This window comes from Mirounga angustirostris, unplaced genomic scaffold (assembly GCF_029215605.1).
Source record: "Mirounga angustirostris isolate CCGP_5_RB_7025 unplaced genomic scaffold, mMirAng1.0.hap1 SCAF_7, whole genome shotgun sequence".
Lineage (NCBI taxonomy): Eukaryota > Metazoa > Chordata > Mammalia > Carnivora > Phocidae > Mirounga > Mirounga angustirostris.
The window spans coordinates 150,378,133-150,396,453 of record NW_026991715.1 but is presented as its reverse complement, the minus strand read 5'-3'; positions in this window follow the sequence as shown (position 1 = coordinate 150,396,453).

Below are 18,321 nucleotides of genomic sequence, written 5' to 3'. Positions count from 1 at the left end.
AGCTACAATGAACATCACTGGGAAATTTAGTACAATTTGAATATGAGCCATGAATTCAGGGATACACTGATAGTGTTATATCCATGTTATTTTTCTAGATTTTGATTCCTTCTTCTATGGTCTGTAAAACCCATTAGCCAAGAAGATGCACTGTATTGAGACTTATATCTAGTGGAAATGCTGGAGATGAGAATTTTACATCCCAACCCTGAAAATTCTGGTGTGTCCATTTTTCCTCTAAATTCTGCTTGTAAAATGCCCAGTTCTTGCTTTAGCTCATTACAGAGCTAATAGAAGCCAGCTGAACATACAGCATTCTGCCTCAAAATATAATTATTCAAATCCAAATGTTTATTCAGTACATTTGCTAGCTCGAGTTTCCACGTATAATGGTTTTACAAATTGGCCCACCACTAAATGACATGGGCCACCATGATTCCAGCCTCCTATGAAACGCCATCCCCATTTTCCAGTCTTGTCCTCCACTCTGTCCCAGTGGATGGCAGATAACTTTAGATTTTTGTTATAGCAGTACTTGCTACCCAGCAATTTCCGCAATAGTTATCTACCTACCTACCTACCTACCTACCTACCTATCTACCTATCTACCTATCTACAGGTTTTGCCAACGATTCTAACATGTGTTACCATAAAACAATGCACATTTACTATTACTCACATGTCAGTGGTCAGCTGGGGAGATTTATTGATCTCAGCTGGGTTCCTGGTCAGTTCTTGGAGTCTGGGCTGTCTCACATGCTGGGGGTCAGCTGGCTGTTGTCAGTTTATCATGGTTTCAGCGAGGCCAGCCAACAGACTGAGATCTTATCCATGGGTCCCTCACCTCCCTATAGCCCTCCATGTTACCATAGTAAATGCAGAGATTGAAAGGAGAGCCTGGGTAATCGTGCAGGAGGGCACTTGGAAATTCACATGTACTGTGCAGTTCAGTACTCACGCTTAATTGGTCAAAATAAGTCACATGGCTATGTCCAAAGCAAGATTGGACAGAAGAAAAGTTATAGGGAGTGGATACAGGGAGACCCCTACTTGGGATCTTTGTGCAATCAACCAACTATATAGAGTGACCTGATTTGCAATGAATAAACAACTACTAATCGGGGAAATACAACATTTGCACAGGGAGCAACTGGTAAGCCCAATATCTATATAGAAGAAAATTAATCTTGGCCTCTACGTCACAGCAGAGATAGAAATTAACTCGAATTGAACCACAGACTTGAATGTGGAAGACAAAACAAGGAAGCTTCCAGACACCTTCCCTTTGATTTATGCCCAAACTTCTGGGAGTTGCCTTTGAAAACACAGACCAGTTCATAAAAGTCCCCTCCTCGGAAATGGGGAATGTCTCTACTGTCTTCAAAATAAATTTCAATACTTTAGCTTAAATCCCTTCGAAACCTGATCTCAAGCCCCATCCCGAAGGCGGGCCCCTCCCCACCAGCTTCTGTGATGATGGCACTGGAAAGAGCCTGCCTCCTACCTTGTCCGGCTGCTCTGTTCTCAGCACCGTCTTTAATAGGTGGAATGTTAATTATGATTTTCAGAAGTATTAGGCCCTTGAAACATGCCAGGGTCCCCCAGTCAGGGGCAAAATTAATTCCCTTGTCCTCGGAGCCCTCCCTAATTTTATTCAGAGTCACGTTGTTCCCTCCTGTGCTCTGTGAGCGTGCACTGTGGTCCATACTGCCTCCCAGGGCTTGGCATGTCCCGCCTCCTGCCTGACAGACAGACAGGGTTTGTCGGAGGAAGGAACTGGCGGAAGGGAGCTTGGAATCCGACAAGGTCTCAGGGTCAAAAAATGTGTAAGTTAATTTTTATTGCAAAATAAAGGAGCTGTTACAACGGGGGATTACTGGTCATCGTAGACTGCCACTTCTGTTGTGGCCGTCCACTTGGGAACCTTGGGCCAGTTGACTTATATCTTGTAGAAAATCATATATATGTATATGAAATTGCTGGGTACATGCTCATAAGAGCCTCTACTTACACCTCCACCAATCCCAACCAGCTGAAATATATATATATATATATATATAATATGTATAATTACATATATTTATTAAAATATATAAATATTTAGATAATATATAATAGAATATTAATAATATACATATATATATATATGAGAGTGTGTTTGAGCAAATGGAGAATCAAAGTATAATTTACTTGGACTTGGGAGAAATGGAAGTTCATTATAATGCCCTGTTGACATTTATTTCACAGAAATAACCACATTATCCCCCACTTTTAACTCTGTCCATTGCTAGGGACAGGAGAAAAGGACGTTAGATTCTTCATAGACCAAGTAATTAAAGTTCTGGTAATTGCTTAAACTAGGTTTTCCACTGAGTCTCTCGTTTTCATTTTCATTGAGGGGAGACAGTCTTGTAAAAGTAGTGGAGAGTGTCCTTCCAGACCTTTCTAATCTTCATGGCTGAGCCCGGCTGGATGGCCCAGAGGGAATGCTTTAAATCGATACAGAGTGTTTTGCTGGGTAAGTAGGAGCCTCTTCTATCTGCAACTACCTCCACCTCCACCAACCCAATCAGCTGAAATAAGGACTCCGGTTATGTTTGTTGCTTAGAATGAGCTGAGATGTATATTTCCTGCAGTGTTGTTAGTCTTAAAATGATCTTCCAGGCAGCCCATGCCAAGGCTTATTTATTTTTAAAGAAGTCTATATAGTATTGATATTTACCTTACTGATAACAGATTTGAATACTTGTTTTATTTTTTTCCTGTATACATGATTTAAACAGAGGGAAATCCCAGTATTTTAGAATCTGTGGTAATTTTATACGACTTAGTTGAGGTTTACCTTGCCACACTCATTAGTTATGACTCAAATAATAGTCCTTTCATGGTCAAAGACTCAGATTGTTTTTCTCTCTAATTACTCATTTTGACTGATGGCCAGAAACTAGCCATAGGTGAGCAGATGCAGAATAGAATTCTATGCTGGTGGACCCTTGGAGCGGGATCCACCAACCTGATTCTACAGGGATCCCTCCCCTTGCTGCCAAACCAGCCCCTCCTTTACTTTTAGGTGCACTTCAAACTCATTACAAGAAAGCTTGAGGACTCCAGTCAAACTCGGCTAAGCTGTTCGTGGAAGAGCCATTATGCGTCATTCACACAAGGACCCAACAGCAGAGGCTGAGTTCCTGAAAACCGTAGACTTTGAAACCCCAGGAATTGTTGCCTAAAAACATTGTGTTGTGCTTGGAGGCTTTCTCCCTCTTCCAAAATGACATGTGAAGTTTTAGGACTGCTGGTTCACAGGACTTTCCTCCCCAGGGATTGGAAATCCACCCTGGTCTTCCACATGCAGTGAAATGTGAAAGAGTGTAACCACTTAACATGCTGGAAGACACTGTCTGTGTGCACAAAGCCCAAGAGGCTACATCTGGATCTGGGGAGGGGGGAGGGTCCAGGTTGTGTGGAAACTAGAAATCAGCATAGAGGGGCAGACAGAAACTCGATTGGATATTAGATGCATCACCACATGGCCAGGACAAAGCAGCTGCCATCACTCCAATGTAGAACCCACATTTTAAGAGAGCATTAACAATCACGGCTCCGTGGTCACCTCTTGTTGGTTTGATAAAGAATAATTCTATAAAGGGTGCACATCTGTTTGGGGTTCTTAGATGTAAACTAACCACAGATTACTCGGAGTTTTAAACTCCCAAAGCAAATACAAATAGATGTCATCTTCATGTGACTATATGGAGTGTCGAAGGACTTGAAGTGATGTTTCCGTCACTGTTTGTAATCATCTGAACAGAATCACATACATGGCAATTCTAAAGCACCAGTAGCTTTTGAACAACTTTAAGGAATAATTTTAAAACACCCCAGATTTATAAGGCCATGGATTTTAATCCTTGCCCCTCCCAATTTATTGCTGAAATGCCAAAACTAATGTAACAAGGAAAATATTGTATAACTTATAAAATATAAAGAAGTCCTAGCCACATGGGTAAGGGCAGAAATTGACAAGATCACATTGAATGAGATATCAATGCATTCTGCAATTGGTTTTAAAAGAAACAAACTTACAAATCAATGAGTTTATATGCACATAAAGAGCACCAGGATCAGTAACCCATGTATACATGACGGGGGGGGGGGGGGGGGAGGCTTAAGTTCAATTCACATAAATAACAGTGTAACAAATTTGCCCAAAGAGCTGGTACAAAGGTAGGATAAACTAGTCAGCTGAAATAAAATGTCCTGGAGCCCAGTTCGGACCTTTTCTAGGGGCTGCTAAGAGGATCAGGATTTTGCCCGGAGGGGGCTAGAGTGTGACTGACAGGAAACCAGAGCGATAGATAGCAGAGAAGTTGTAGGTCCTGCAGAGTCGGCCACTCAGGACGGCACGACGGTGGTTTCGGCTGGGTCACTGTAACCATGTAATTCTCAGAGTCTGTGCTGGATGTGGAATGAAATCAGGTATGTGACCGCATTCTGTAAAGTATTGCATGCTACCTTAGTCTAAGTTGTTGGCCATTCAGATATTCCTCAAATCTGAGCCGTAATACTGAAGTGATGAGCGATCTGCCGGCTTGCTCCTCACGGGGTCCAATGCACATGGCACCATAGCGATAAATGTGTCAGGGAACTAAGTCTCTTTCACTGGAGAAGGACTTTAGGCATCAGCAGGCAGCTGGATTTGTCCTTAGTCCAGGTGGGAGTTTACAATACTTGCCCTGAATTCTTGCAGGTTGTGATTCCATTTTGCACTTGAAATTTTACTGGGGAAAAGAGGAAAGATGCTAACAGCATACAGTTTCAGTGCTGTCGTCAATTTTCTGATGAATACTTTCTTTTTGCAGACTTTTTCCGCATGCAATTCTCGGTCAGCCTCTAAGCAAAAGAAGAAAATGCCCATGTCCCTGACACACCTCCCACGCCCGCAAGGAGACGAATTTCCTATCAGTTTGAGACGATTTGCTCATATATTTGCACTACATTTGAAGAGTTCGTTTTAAAATTGTTTATTACCATGAACAAATTAGGTAAGCATGGTAGTTAATTACAAGTAAATTGAAATATTTAATTTGAATTGACTTTAATATAGAATTTTGTTCCACTCAATATATTTTTTAAAGATTTTATTTATTTATTTGAGAGAGAGAATGAGAGACAGAGAGCACGAGAGGGAAGAGGGCAGAGGGAGAAGCAGACCCCCCGCTGAGCAGGGAGCCCGATGCGGGACTCGATCCCGGGACTCCAGGATCACGACCTGAGCTAAAGGCAGTCGCTTAACCAACTGAGCCAACCAGGCGCCCCAGTTCCACTCAATATTAACCGCACTAGTTACACTTACATAACTCAGTTGGAAGCATACTAGTTGTCAACGTTGGGTAAGATGCCTAGTAAATGTCCCAGAATCTGACGAAGGCCTGAGCTGCAGATCCACAGCCACTGGCAATCTTCCCAGAGACAAACTATCATTTGATATCTAAAAACCAAGAAGTGGGGTTTTGGGAAATGACGATTCCAGCCTCTGCTCCCTTGGGACCATCCCAAGACCTTGCAGTGTGATCAGACAGAAAACACAAAACACATTGTGCCCTGGGATGTTTAAGTTAAAATAAATTACAAATAGAAGCTCCGAGGAGCTACAAATTGGAAGAAAAACTATTCCCAGATAATAAATATTTCAAAAATCTTAACAGAAGATGCAAAATTGCCCTGGAAACAGAATTGGTAAAATTTCCTTTTCAATTTTAATATTGGTCAAGGGAATTTGCAAAATCTGAGAAAACATGCCTGGCTAAGTGTGCAAGTGCTTGTGCGTGCTCACAGACACACGCGAGCGTGCACCGGAAACTGGCACGGCTGGAGGTTAGAGTGGAAGGGGGAGATATTGGGGAGCAAGGGGATGCTAGCCCTGGATGCGGGCCATTTGTGGGGAGATGCTGCTGAGCGGAGTGAAATCTTGGGCTCACCAGTTCTGCAGTGAATTAGCTTTGATCCGTATTTGAACTTGCTTCTCTATGGTGCGTCATACACCTTTGGCTACAACTGAGTAGCCAGATATTAAATAACCCTTTTTTCTGGTCTCAGCTGAGGCCACAAAGCTGAGAAGTATCTTAGTCATGCTACCCCCTGAGGGTGGATGGTGAGCCACGCCTGCAGCACATGTGATGGCCCAAACTGCTCTGAGACTCTGAACTCACTCGCCTCCAAAGTAGAAAGGAAAGGAAACAATTGAGAGTATACTGAGCGAAGTTACTGGGAGTGCTGTGCATTCCTATTGCACCTTAAAACAAAGAGTCTTGGAGGGAAGGGATGGGAGGCAGACTGGTGCTGGAGGGGAGATTCGGAGCTAGCTCCCCATCCTTCCCCGGCTGGGGCTTTCTGAGCGGCAGAAGCTCCCTGGCCAGGTGCTGCGTGGGGAGAGAACTGAGGTGTGTCTCCTGGGGACCAACACTGGGCTCTCACGTGGGCAGGTGTAAAGCAGGAAGCTGGTGGGAGCACTCCTGGTGGCCGAGTGAGCAGAGACTCTGGTACCAACAGCTGGGACACGATGTTGACTCCTCCTGAAGCCTGAGCAGCTGCATCCCGAGGTGGCCCAGTTTGTGTCTGGGTGTCCCTAACACAGAAAACGGAAAGCGCATTGTGCCCTGGGATATTTAAGTTAAAATAAATTAAAAATAGAAGCTCCGGGGAGCTACAAATTGGAAGAAAAACTATTCCCAGATAATAAATATTTTGAAAATCTTAACAGAGGACGCAAAATTGCCCTGGAAACAGAATTGGTAAAATCCCATTTTAATTTTAATATTGGTCTAGGGAATTTGCAAGATCTGAGAAAATGTGCCTGGCTAAGTGTGCAAGTGCTTGTGCGTGCGCTCAGACACGCACTGCGCTCTCCGTGCATACGCTAACGGGACAAGGGGCCCTTAGTCAAACACCGGTTCCAGCCTGCGTTTGCCACACATTTAACAGGCATGAATTGATAAGGGAATCTACTAGACTTAGGGCATAAGAACCAGAGAAAAAGAGGCAAACCACGAAGAATAAACGAGAAGAACCAACGTGTCTAAGCAAATGACGGGTATGCGGACTGAAGAGACGAGTGTGAAAAGATCTCCAAGGATTCAGGTTGGCTCCCTGAGAGTAGGACTATCATAAAGAAAATTAGAGAAATCGAGAGGGACTTGTTTGGAGAGGTTGTGGTAAGGCACAGAAGTGTGCAGCAGACAGCCAGGAAGGTGGCTAAGGAAGTAAGTGGAAATCTAAGAGGAAAAACAGGAATTACCCAATGCTTACTCCATCTATGAAGCTCTAGTGAAGAGAGAGGGAGGAGATTTTTTGAGTTTATGTTCTGTTTGTTGTAAAAAGTAGAACTCTCATAAGAACTCATAAGAACTCATATTAATATGTCAAGTGTTATAAATGCTGCAAAGAAAATGCTAAAGGATCAAAAAGGGTGCCAATACTTGCAGGTGGGAGACAAAGTTTAGCTGAGCCTGAAGGATGGCTGCTGGTAGGGTCTAGTGATCAGACGGAGAAGCGATGTCGGCAGAAGCAGGAGTGTGATATGAGAAGCAGAGGCAGGAAACCAAGAGACTGTTCCCAGCGGCCAGGGTCTGACAGTGGGGCACAGGAGGGGAAACCAGCATGGATGAGGGTCACACCGCCCGATGGGGGGTGGGCGGAGGGGTTGCATCTGGCACTGATTTTGATGAATTGGTGGATGTGTTTGTTTCTGGTATGCAGTGAGGGCAGAGGGGGTTGATGAGATCTGAGAGGTTTTTCCCAAGATCAGCAGCAAAGATGACAACAGGGAGGGAAGGCAGAGCCCCAGTTCCCTTGGAGAGAGGGGCTGTAACAATCCGAGCAAAGCCAGGCCTCATAGCAATGGTGAAGCAGAAGCACATGGACTTGGGGACAAAGTGGTTGCCAGGAGAAGGAGCAAAGTAAAGCTGAGAAGACTCCGATACGGAGCCTGGAAGTCCAGAATCCTGGTGAGGAATTTAGAAGAGGCAAAGAGGGAAGATGTGGGTTTACTATTTGACATGATTACGAGGCACTGCTGGGACGTCCAGATGGACACCGGCAGAAGGAAGCCAAAGCTGGAAAAGTGAAATTGCTCGCGGAAAGCAGAGAGTTGGTGCCTCAGACAGGTGTTCTCGGGTTTCAGCTCGCATCGGCCTCACGTGGGGGCTGGATAACAGCGCAGATTGCTGGGTCCACCCCCGGAGAGTCTCTGAGCCAGCAGAGCTGGGATGGGGCCTAGGAACTGACGTTTCCTTCCCAGGCAACATTGTGGCCGCTAGTCCGAGCACCACAGTTAGAGAATCATGCCTTAGACAGTAAATTACAAGGGCAGGGCTGTGGGGGAAGATCCGGAAAGCCCCGAGAAAGCGTGAGTACATGTGCAGTGGTCCCCAAGCTGAGCTCCCCATAAGAATCCCAGTGGAGATCACAAATACGAAAACCAAGAACAGCAACCTCCCTACCCAAGAGAGGAGAGGCTCAGCCTTCTCCCCGAGTCCCTGGCGGAGATGGCCTGGTCCCAAACAGTGTCGTTGGTATTTTCAAAGCTCTCCACATAGCACTAACAGACATCCAGGGTGGAGACATGCTGATTAAGGAGCTGAGAAGAGAAGAATAAAATTTGTTTAAAATTTAAAAACAGACGCAGTTAAGGAGTCCAGGGCACAAATCTACTTCTCTTCTTATTTCTCAAGAAAAAGACAGAAAAACCATTAGCTCATAGATCCCCCAACTGGAAGGTTGGCAACTGAGATAAGAAATTGCTCACTGTCACGGCCTCTTCAAGAGATGAACAGTGGCTGATGCGCTAAGAGCACCTGTGCCCATCCCCTGGCCCCAGAAGGACGTTGCTCAAGTGCCCTGAAAACTGTGCAGGAGGGGGCGCCTGGGTGGCTCAGTCGCTAAGCGTCTGCCTTCGGCCCAGGTCAGGATCCCAGGGTCCTGGGATCGAGCCCCGCATTGGGCTCCCTGCTCCGCGGGAAGCCTGCTTCTCCCGCTCCCCCCGCTTGTGTTCCCTCTCTCTCTGTCAAATAAATAAAATCTTAAAAAAAAAAAAAAACTGTGCAGGAGGGTTGCCTGCTCTGACAGCCAGGAAGGATTCAGGATTAAGGGAGATGTAATGATTCTCTGAACAAACACGTGCATTTAACGTTGAACTGAATTCAATGAACATTGAGTTGACTTTAATTTGCTTTCAGAAAAATATATTTCTTCTCCGCTGGGAACTATTGTGCTGCATACAGAATTGTCATTGTTCGAGATGGAGAAGTGCTTGCAGATGATTTAGACTCCCACTCACTCACTGCAGAATGAGAAGGCATGGTAATCTGGTCCGGGTGTTGGGGCTGAGGGGGCGCGGCGGAGGGGGCGCGGCCTGGGCAGGGCTGAGGGGGCTGAGATGGCACAGTAGAGTTGGTCCCCCCCCAGCCCCCATGTCCCCTAGGGTTCACATGTCTGCTCTCCCATCCTGGCAAGGAATTCTTCTTCTCCCCCATCCTCACAGACAGCCTAGGAAGTTCTCACACACATGCACTTTAATTGAACCCAAAGAAATCAAAATCAAAGCAAATGATTGACAAAACCTGTAAAGTGTCCTCTGTGCTGACATTCCTCCAGCCATTCCTACCCCTGCATAAAAGGTGCTCAGAGGGGGCGCCTGGGTGGCTCAGTTGGTTGAGCGACTGCCTTCGGCTCAGGTCATGATCCTGGAGTCCCGGGATCGAGTCCCGCATCGGGCTCCCTGCTCGGCAGGGAGTCTGCTTCTCCCTCTGACCCTCCTCCCTCTCATGCTCTCTGTCTCTCATTCTCTCTCTCTCAAATAAATAAATAAAATCTTTAAAAAAAAAAAAAGGTGCTCAGAGGAAGAAAAACGTGTTTTTGGAAATCTGAGGTCATGGGACCCTACAAGATTATGAGTATCCAGCAATTCTGTTGAGTGGAACTGACCACATTTCAAGCTACCTGTTTTTGTAAAAACAAGACTCCTTAATTACATTCATTAAATCATTCATATTCTTTCCCACTAACCTACAGCTGCTTCCACAGTACGAGGTTCCCAGTTCCACAAAATGCCCAGTGCAGGGGACGAGGGAGTAGGGAAAAGGGAGCCCTCCCTTACAGTTCTGGTCCTGGAGGTGGATGGTCAGAGTTGGGGGTGATTCCTATGCCTGCAGATGAGCCCGATGAGCTTTGATTTAGAATAAGGGTTCCATCTGATGAAAGCGGCATGAGCAAGGCAGGCTGCAATACGGGGAGTCATGCCACAAACGTGCAAACATGAGACAACCGAGTGTGGACTGCTGGGGTGTAGACGAAGTTGCATTCCTTAATGTGCTGATAGGAAGCCATACCAGAGGCATGCTGTCTCCCTCGACTTTCCTAATTCCTTAGTGGGAGGGAAAAAAAGCTCAAGACATATATTTAGCTTAACAACTAATTGTTAAGGAAGGACTTAACATCGAAAAGCCCACAAGTGATCCTCTCTTAGGGGAGGTTAAGCTGCTGTTCTCAGGGTGGCTCAGTCGGTTAAGTGTCTGCCTTTGGCTCAGGTCATGATCCCAGGGTCCTGGAATCAAGCCTCGCATCGGGGTCCCCGCTCAGTGGGCGTCTGCTTCTCCCTCTCCTCCTTGCCCCTGCTGACTTGTGTTTGCTGTCACTATCTTTGTCTCTCCTTCTCTCTCAAATAAATAAATAAAATCTTAAAAAAAAAAAAAAAAGATGGTGTTCTCAGAAAGCTGAGTGTCCAGAGACACGGACGGGGTGGATATTCACCATAAAAAAGTTAGGTTTACCAATCCTGACCAAATCACTTTTGTAAGATGGTTCTTCCTGGACTCACAGTGGTCTGAGCGCATCTCCTGCAGCTAAGCTGGTGAAGCCAGGGGGTCAGTTAGAGCACAGTGCTCTGAGGACCCGCAGGGGCTCCTGGGGGGTAGGGGGGAGGATGTGGCGAGGACACGGACGCTGAGCCCAGGGAGAGCAGGGCAAATCTTCGCCGGGGCTGTGGCTGTCCCTTCACACCCCTGGGTCTCAGTGTCCCCACCTGTGAAGCAGGAATCTTCATCTACTTCCTCTCCCTCAGTGGTGGTGCAGATTCAACAGGTGAATAAACACTCTCTGGTGTATAGCAGATGCCATAGGATGGCCTGCTGTCCCCTGAAAATTCATAATCCAAATGGGGGATTTGCCTTCCTGGCTTTCTTAGGAGCTGGGTGAGGGGCCGTGAGGGTCTCTGGTTTACCGCGTTGTTCTTTACCTACCTGGAGTACCCACACAGGGAGCAGAGAACACATTCCGTGCAATCCCAAACTGCAGACACCTCCCGCTCCCCGTGACCCCTCGAGCTTGTCCAGTGCCATCGAAGACCAGCCTTGCTTCTGATGTTCCCGCCAATGACTCTGCTCACCACATCACATTCAATGGATTATTTCCCCAAATATGCATAAATTTTGAAGTGGAAATCCAGTGCACCTTTCATCAGAAGCCTTAATAGAAGCCAAGTTTCAGACACCGAACCCCCCAGTGTCCAAAGGCCTTGAGGTTGATAATGTTAGAGCTTGTGAATGAGGCAGAGATAGTGGAGTGCAAGCAGGGGCCCAGGAACCGCATCTGTGCAGAACATACAAGACCACCCAGGGGTCCCCAAACAGGGGCTCCTCCAGGCAGCTCCAGGAGCCCCTGCATCCCGCCTGTTACATGATAGTGTGTGTTAACAAGTGGGTTTTGGACAACATGCTTCGGTATGTTCACCTTACAAGAGCTCATGGCGTTAGAAAATTCGGCTCACTAGCCAGAGGGCCCATGGCATCCCTGTGGCGATGGGGAGAGTTTCCTCTCCCTGCCTGCACAGTGTATCCATCTGTGCTGGACGCTCAGGCAGGATCATCAGAGTCTCTGTAGGAGCAACGGCCTCCCGCCACTTTCACACCAGATGAGCCGGTTTGCCCCAAAGCCTGATCCACACAACTCAGACAGGGCTCCCCCACCCTCCATGAGGTCACAACATTAATCTTTCTATTGAAGGGAGATTGAATTCCCTGCATGATCTATGACCTGGAGACCCAAGCAAGAAGCATTTCGAGGGGCCATCGTGCTGAGTTTTGTGTTAACCCCGGTTACTCAGTGCTGAGTGCAGTCACCGGAACACTCGGAAATACCTCTGGGGTCAGAAATCAGTTCTGTGAAGAGTGAGCTATTAACTGGATGCAGAGGTGGTCTGGCCAACACAGGCCTCCCCGGTGACACCACGCTCCTTCACAGGAGCTAGCCCTGGGTCGGGTGAAAGTTAGCCCATGCCATCGATTGCTAGCTTGTTGGACACAAGGGACCCCCTTACGTCCTCGGTGTCCCTTCCGTGTACCCACACGCCTGATGGAAGACACTGGGTGAGAAGTTACAGCCTGCAGTGGGCCTGGACACTTAACTCTGCTGCCCAAGCACACACATGCCAGGGATCCATGTCCCCGCGCCCAAGAAAACAGCCCTGTGACATCCTGATGCCAAACGAAGAGCCAGGCATTCCAACCAGGGTCTGCGTACTGCAATGAACAGTAAGAATCATGTCCGTTAATAAAACTGGAGTGATTTACATATGCATACCAACATGAATGAAGAGAAATACACCCCTGCTGTTTCAGCGAAGAACGCAAGCTCAGAAGGTGAATGTTAATTCCTTCTTTTATTATCTCAGAATATTATTGTTCCCTCTGCTTCCTAAAATATCTCCTCTTTCCTCATTGTCACCCCTTTGTAGATAACTACAGGTCATTCTGGAACTGAGTTAGCCTTTCAACCTAGGAGTGGCCTCTAGAACAGCTGATCATTCCACCTGGTCCCCACAAGATCCACATGGCTTGGCTTTGTCCTTCATGGAAGGGAGAAACTGGGAAATGCAGTCTTTATCTGGGCCATATGCCTGAATGACAATAAAATTGGGGGGTTCTCTTCCTGAGGAAAGAGGGAGAACAGCTACTGGGAGATCATTGCCTGGCTCAGCCCTATCCATTCTTCCTCTGACATGAGAAGATTGTTCATGTGATCAGAGGTGACATTTATCAAGCAATGCAAGTCCCTTTTATGTTTGGGGTTACATGGGGTCTGGACTGAACACTTACTTCCTAATTTTCTGATGCCTAAACTGTCCCTAGAGATACCTCGCCTTAACGTGCACTGGAATCTGCCCGCCCAGCAATAAGGCTTCATCCAAGTGCATTTTCAAAGTCAAACTAAGACTTTCATCTTAACAAGCATTGCCATCCCATGTCTTTATCTCAGAATGGACCAACCTGTCCAGACACCTGCTAGGAATCCTACTTTGGGAATAGGCTTCTCGACCGGCCCACAAAAAATACCGGAATCCAAACCCCACCCCTTCACTTCCCAGGCCTTCCTCCTCCCTGGAGGACCTGAGAAGCTGATGGACGGCACGGACCTCTGCATTATCCAGCCAGCCGCGTGGCCCACCATCCGGCAGGCAGGCTTCTGTTGGTGAAGCTACCGCTTTAGACCTGCACCACTGTTGACAGCTGTGTGTGAAGGACTTGGCACCTTATGAATTACATTTTTTCTTAAAACTCTAAAAATAAGTAGGATTACTACCCCACCCTCTCTTTACAGGTGAGGAAATCAAGACTCCAAGAGGCTGAGGGACATGCCCTGGTTCACACAGGCTGTGAGTGAGCTGGCAGTCCAAGCCCAGGCCTCGCCCCTGCAGGCCACTCCCCTGCAGCCCAGGGCAGGCAGGCAGGCCTCACTCGACACTGTTGAACTCACTTAAACAAAAATGTATGTTCAGATGAGGCAGCGACACACAGCAGCTTCAGCTTGTGCCAAATTCCCTGTAACCAGAGTCAAGCTGTGTATCCTGGTTTCAAACCAAACTCAGCTGCTACTTTTCTTTTCATGGGTATTGTTTCAAAGCCAACGGTGGATTTGGCCGGAGGATTTTTATATGCCTAACTTCTTGTTGGCTTTCTCCCCAAAGGTGGATTTTTGTATCCAGAGTTTCAGCACGCACGTCTTCTTTTATTATTAGTGGTATTAACTGATACCTGTTGACTTCCTGCCTGTGGCCCCTGGGACTCTGGTTGGGGAGCTGTCCCTGATTCAGAGTAACCCTCACTGCTGTGATTCATCTGGGCTGGGTCAAAGCTGTCATAACCCACTGCTTTCTAAAAGAGCAACTGAGCCCGTGGCTGAAGTCAGCTCGCAGATGGTACCCCGATGGGTGGGAAGTGCCCTTCCTCTTGCTCCCATCTTAATTCTCCTGCCACCTTTTCTTCTTTTTTCTATTACTGGTTAAGTCCCACCCACACTGCCAGGGACATGGCGACACAAATCCATGGTAGGTCTAGACTGGTCCCCACGGCCACAGAGCCAGAGCCTGGCGAACCCGGGAACGGGAGCCCTTTAAGCAACTAGGGATTTTAGGAACTGAAAACATTTCCTTTGCATGGAAATTGATAGTATATGGTGCATTAGGATCTGCGGTGGCTGCGGTTGGACATTTTCTGCTCACTAGTAGAATTAGAAGATCACGTGACATTGGAGTAGCAGGATTTCATCTTGGACACTTTAGGGTGCTGGGTCCATTCTAGGTGTCAGTAGGCAAAGCTAAGCATCCAGGAAGAAATTAAACATGAGATTTTATATTGAGAGCACCCACATTGATCCTGAAAGAAAACAAACCAACAGCAACAGAGGCAACGGAGCAGAGTCTGGGGCATAGAGAACCCAAGCACAGTTCGCAGGGGTCATGGGACTGCAGCCGAGATCATCTGTACTGACCGCCATATGCACCGTAGGCTTTCAGGAACAGGAACAACGTACATGGACGTTGTGAAACAAAAACCATGGTAGGGTCTCTACCTAGCCTCCTACTGATTTACTGAACAGTTTGTGTTGAACAGATCGACCTGTATTACCTTGAGATTTTCACAGTCCACAGCGTAAAATGAGCAAAGCGGGGATTATTCTTAGGTACAGATTAGGATATTGACTCAAAGCAATTACATGATTCATGATTCAGGCAAGTTCCTATGGAACTTGCTGGAAATTCAGAATTTCAAAGTCAGGCCCAAGTCTTCCTTCCCTCTACCTCGCCATCTAGAACAGCTGATCATTCCCCCTGTCCCTGCAAGACCTAGACTTTGATTAAATGAGACCCATGTGGCTTTGTCTCTCATGGAAGGAAGAAACTGGGAAATGCAGTCTTTACCTCCATGTGGAACACAGGATTTTAACTCACGAACTTGACCTTCACAGCTACCACCTCACTTCCCCAGTGCATCACTTACCGAGAGGGACCTAAAGAGGAGGGGCTATTTCTCCAAACCCTGTTGACAGTATTTTTTTTTTCATGAGTGCAACTATTAAATCCTTAGAGTGTTAATGGTTAGAGATGTAAATTTTAACTGAAATTGTAAACTGTCTAAATAAAGAACAAAGAATACCCTAAAGAGAATCTCTACCTGTAATTCCTGCCAGACCTGTGCTTTTAGGAATCAGATGCTGAGGTTTGGGAGTCCCAGATGCCAGGTGGATAATTCCTAACAACTCAGATACTGTACCCCACCACAGTCTTAGGAAAGGTGTTGGTGAGTAGTAACAGAATATTACACTGCCATGTAAATGGATAAACTAGACACACAAGTGTGAATGTAGATTACATCAATCATAGGATGTCGAGAGTTTAAGGGGAAAATGGTGAGCCTCCAAGTCTTTTGATCTAACAGATGAATGGCCCAAGGTCTTTATTTTGTCAATCAAGACATCTCAGGGGGTTGAATGGCTAACCCAAGATGTAAAATGTGGTGCCCACAAACAGACATCAAAGGCCCGCTGACAACATACAGGCCATTGTGGACAGATTAGCATTGTTCTCTAATGCTGTATTTGTCTATTTGTCTGACTCCCAAAAGCTTTCCATGCACCTCTACCCCATGGAGAGAACCCTCAGTGTGATTCCATAAGTGAGAACACAGCATGTATTTTCTGTACTTTCCAACATGAATCTCTTATTCAAATGCAAAGAGGCTTCCAGCTCTGGTTTCCCTCAATCCTGGGCTGACACACACGGATTTTTGTATACATTCACCTTCTGTGTTCTTACATTCTTCCCCCTTTCCAAGAAATCCCCCATAAAGATATTTATGTACATCAAGAATTCCTAATAGATGTCCTCTAAGCCAAATTTTATTATTATGCTTTCATTATTTTGTGTTGTGTTTTATATACATTTCCTCACTAAAAAAAAAAAAAAAAAAAAACTTGCCAAAATGATGTAGAATTCAATTATTGAAGAGGGCAGAAAACGTGGACCTGATTGTCAAGTACCATGTGCCGACGTGAACCAAAAGCTTCATTTTCCGGGAGCAAGCAAGGCATTGCACTGGCTGAGCCAACGATCCATCATGTCAGCCCAGTGCTTGCTGCCCTCTCATATGGGATCCTGCCCAACCCTTCATACCTCAGAGAGATTTTCCTGACAATTTATTCTAATACACACACACACACACACACACGAGTTTCCTATTTCCAAAGAAAGTACCTCCTCTGATCTACCTGTGGGTAATTCAAGTTTAAAAGATGATGCTAAATCTCTCCTACTAGAACCAACTTTGAGTCCATACTGATGCAAAGAAATGACTGCATGAACCAGTAAATGGGAAATAAAATACAAATCTCCCATACAGAAGAATTCCAAGGAGCTTATGTAGACATTTCCTCATCAAGAAGGATTTGCTCAGCCCCCCACCTATGGGTCATGCTTCATGGATCATCCATAGGTGGGGAATCCTTGGTGATGTATTACCAAACAGGACAGTATAGAAAGGGGGAAAGGTAACATTATGGTGGGCATACCTAGCAAACACAGCCTTGGCCAGGTGATCAAGGTCAACACCTCACTGTCAGCTCATGTTGAGAGCTGGGACTCTTCACATTATATGATGAAAAGGGTACTTTACACTGTGGTCTTCCTTCCAAAACCTGTAATACAAGTCTGATCATGAGAAAAACATCAAACAAATACAAACTGAGTGATCATCTATAAAACTCCTGATCAGTATTTTTTGCAAAACTGCCAACGTCATCAAAAACAAAGCAAGTCTGAGAAAATGTCACAGCCCAGAAGAGCTTAAGGAGACAAGGTGATTAAATGTAATATGATATCCCAGATGGGGTCCTGGAACCAAAAAGGGCATTAGGTAAAACTAAGGGACTCTGAATATGGAGGTTGGTTAAAAGTAATGCATCACTGTTGAGTTATCACTTGTGACAAACGTATAATAATCATGTAGGTTCTGTACTAACAACATGGGAATCTGGATTCAGAGTATAAAGGAATTCTTTTGTGCTATCTTTGCAACTGTTCTATAATCCCAGCACTAACCTGAAGTCCAAAGTTTGTTTCAATAAAAGCATTCTGTCATATATGAACAAAACTTGGAGTTGAAAATATAATCATCATGATAAAAATTATCAGTAGATGTGGGGGCTCTAGCTGACTACAAAGTCAATAAACTGCATAGTTGTGGGGCGCCTGGGTAGCTCAGTCGGCTAAGTGGCTGCCTTCAGCTTAGGTCATGATCCCAGGGTCCTGGGATCGAGCCCCACCTCAGGCTCCTTCCTCAACGGGAAGCCTGCTTCTCCCTCTGCCTGCCACTCTGCCTACTTGTGCTCTCTCTCTCTCTGTCAAATAAATAAAATCTTAAAAAAAACCCAAAAACCCTGCATAGTTGTACTGAAGAATTTTCTTAGGACAAAAGCCCAGAGTTAAAACAATTAAAACACAAGTGCAAGAACAAAAAAACAGATACAGAAGCTCACCAGGGAGATAAAGTGATTACAGGATACATAGAAGAAGTAGGTAATAGATGGAGGACGGATAGGGAGGACTTCCGTCCAGGGCAGGAAAGATTGACAGAAAGATGATATTGAAACCAATGATGGCTAAGAGGTTTCCAGAATGAAAGAAAGCTGGGAGACTTCTATTCCCCATGTACACCAAATACTGAATAGAATAAATTTAAATAAATCCATGTTTTCAGAAAAGCAGAAAGTCAGAACTCAGCTCTTCCCAGGCTCATGGGCTGACCTGTTTGTTACTAGCACTTGTTAGATTGTGAAGTGGGGGACATGAACAACTGGATATGGTGGTCTTTTAGGAGACAAAATGGACATCAGTTGTGGAACCACGTTCAGTTGAGAGCAGGCTTCTCACAGGCAAGAAAATCTGGCAAAACAGTGTTCTGAGAGGAAACCTTTTATCAACCTAGACTTCCA